The sequence below is a fragment of the Colobus angolensis genome, unplaced genomic scaffold, assembly GCF_000951035.1.
Source record: "Colobus angolensis palliatus isolate OR3802 unplaced genomic scaffold, Cang.pa_1.0 Scaffold67, whole genome shotgun sequence".
Classification (NCBI taxonomy): domain Eukaryota; kingdom Metazoa; phylum Chordata; class Mammalia; order Primates; family Cercopithecidae; genus Colobus; species Colobus angolensis.
Genome location: NW_012120376.1, coordinates 7828599 through 7831619, shown reverse-complemented (window position 1 = coordinate 7831619; position 3021 = coordinate 7828599). Strand labels below are relative to the sequence as shown.

The 3021-nt window shown below is 47.6% G+C and overlaps 1 protein-coding gene across 1 annotated transcript in view; it reads left to right on the top strand.

Annotated features, from left to right (window-relative positions):
- IKZF4 (IKAROS family zinc finger 4 (Eos)) overlaps nucleotides 1–3021 on the top strand; it is a 37692-nt gene that overhangs the window by 6760 nt on the left and 27911 nt on the right. The gene's annotated exons all lie outside the window — the stretch shown is intronic.

Sequence of the window (3021 nt, the reverse complement as noted above, 5' to 3'; positions counted from 1 at the left end):
TCAGCTTCATGAGTAGCTGGGATTATAGGTGTGCACCAACACGCCCAGCTAATTTTTTTGTATTTTTAGTAGAGATGGGGTTTCACCATGATGGCCAGGCTGGTCTCAAACTCCTGACCTGAGGTGATCCACCTACCTCGCCCTCTCAAAGAGCTGGGATTACAGGCGTGGGTCTCCACGCCCAGCCCGAGCTTTCCATTCATTCTGAAAAGTCCCAAAGGGCAATTATGAATCTAATGATTTGGAAACGAAAGGGGCCCTCAATACCAGACTGCCCTCCTTGATCTTTTGATCTCTATCTCAGGTTGCGTGGCTAGTTCCAGAGAGTATGAGTTCTCTAACAGCTGTGGACTTGGGCTCTTCTAAGCATTGTTCCTAAGGGACCCTTCAAGGAACCACTTATTACTGTGGCTTGTTCTAGTGGTCTGGTCCCAAAGTTCACTTCATCCCAGGAAGGATGTCAAGAAAAGAGGGTTAATAAACTTAGAGAATTTTTTTCTCTATGCCCTGGCTTCCTAGGGAAATAGGGTTGATACTAGCAATCTCTCTGACAAAATTTAAGAGAGAATTGCTTTGTGAAGTGAAGGTAAGCCCATGTTTCAGGTTTTCTCATGAGCCTTTAAAAGGAGTCTCTCAACTCCAGACAAGAACCGGGTGGGGGGCAGGAAAACAGATACTTTCTTCTGTGTGCCTTCCCGCACCGCCTCACCCCCACCCTCACCTCTCTCAATATACCATTGCAAGCAAACCAAATTTTTATCCATCTGCCTCAGTGAGATCCTTCAAAAAGACCAAGAATCCCCACAGCAACTCAGACTGTTCCCTTGCCCCATTCTTGCTTCTGCCTCTGCCTCAGGGCGTTTAGTTTTCATCAGATGAGTGGGGGTTGCAATTTTTACTTATTTATTTTATTTTATTTTATTTATTTATTTATTTATTTTGAGACGGAGTCTCGCTCTGTCGCCCGGGCTGGAGTGCAGTGACCAGATCTCAGCTCACTGCAAGCTCCGCCTCCCGGGTTCACGCCATTCTCCTGCCTCAGCCTCCCAAGTAGCTGTGATTACAGGTGCCTGCCACCACGCCCAGCTGATTTTTTTGTATGTTTAGTAGAGAAGGGGTTTCACTGTGTTAGCCAGGATGGTCTTCATCTCTTGACCTTGTGATCCGTCTACCTCGGCCTCCCAAAGTGCTAGGATTACAGGCGTGAGCCACCGCGCCCGGCCTAAATGACTTTTTTTTTAAGATCTCACTATGTTGACCAGGCTGGCCTACAACTCCTAGACTCAAGCAGTCCTCTTGCCTTGGCCTCCCAAAGTGCTGGGATTACAGGTATGGACCACCATGCCCGGCCTAAATTCCAGTTTTGAAGTGTTACTGGATTAAACAGGATTCTTTAGAGTATTTGAAGAGTTTTAATCACTTGTGATGTCCGTCTTATTTCAGGCTTTCAGAGCCACCACATAGAGAAAACCTGACTTTCTCACATTTTTATCACCAATACTTAGAGCCGTGAGAATGTTTCTGGGGAAAGGGGGGTGGTAGCTGATACCTGATCTCCTCTTGGAAATCAGACTCTGGATTCGTCCTCACTGCTGCCTGTCAGGGAGCCTGGTGGGAAATCTTCTGTCTAGAAAGGATGCCCATTCCTGTTCAAATGTGTTATCATGTTGATGGGAGAAAGCTAGGGCCATGGAGGACTCTTGTTTATGCCAAGTGGATTCAAACAAATGGGGAAGAGCTAGGCACAGTGGCACATGCACCTGTAGTCCCAACTACTCATGAGGCTGAGAGAAGATTGCTTGAGGCCAGGAGTTTGAGGCTGTAGTGTGCTGTGATTGTGCCCGTGAACAGCCACTGCACTCCAGCCCAGACAACATAGTGAGATCCCATCTCTAGTAAGTGTAATAAATAAGAACAGGGAAGAAAATTTGTGTCTCCAGAGGTTACAATGACCAGCGTTTCCTCCCTCCTCACAGAGATAGTCCTTTTGAATTGGAACACTGATTGTTTCTAGTTGCTTTGTATTCAGCTCAGAGCTCAATTTACAGTACATATGTGTCTACCCCCATCACTGAGTGACAGTTATGTTGCTTTATTTATTTATTTATTTTGTGACAGAGTCTCACTCTGTCACCCAGGCTGGAGTGCAATGGCGTGATCTCGGCTCACTCCAACCTCTGTTTCCAGGGTTCAAACAATTCTTATGCCTCAGCCTCCCAAGCAGCTGGGACTACAGGTGCATACCACCAAGCCCAGCTAATTTTTGTATTTTTATTAAAGACGGAGTTTCACCACATTAGCCAGGCTGATCTTGAACTCCTGACCTCAAGTGATCCGCCTGCCTCAGCCTCCCAAAGTGCTGGGATTACAGGTGTGAGCCACCGCCCCCGGCCAACAGTTATGTTGCTTTAAAGCCAACCTCCTTCCAAGATCTTTGATCTAAAACTGTCTCATGTAACTAACTTCCCTCTCCTTATACCTCCTCCTCTTGCAATGTGTCTCCAATTGGCACTGCCTAATTTGACCCAGTTCCTCTAAGAAGACACTAAGATCTGCCTGGCTGGTTAGGCAGGGGAGGTGGTGCTCTGAGGGGTAGAGAGTAGGAAGGCTGGGCGGGATGTGCTGCAGGGAGACTTGAGCAAAGAGTAAAGTACATCTATTGATTTGCTCCTGGTTTGCACAGAAAACCAGGACTGAGAATAGCAGAGTTTCAATCCAATACCCTCTCACTTCCAGGGTTACCAAGTTGGTATTAAAACCAGTGCGGTGGCTCACGCCTGTAATCCCAATGCTTTGGGAGGCTGAGGAGGGCAGATCACCTGAGGTCAGGGGTTCAAGACCAGCCTGGCCAAGCTGGCAAAACCCCTCTACTAAAAATACAAAAATTAGCTGGGCTTGTTGGCGCACACCCGTAATCCCAGCTACTCAGGAGGCTGAGGCAGGAGAATCACTTGAACCCGGGATGCAGAGGTTGCAGTGAGCCGAGATCATGTCACTGCACTCCAGCCTGAGTGACAGATC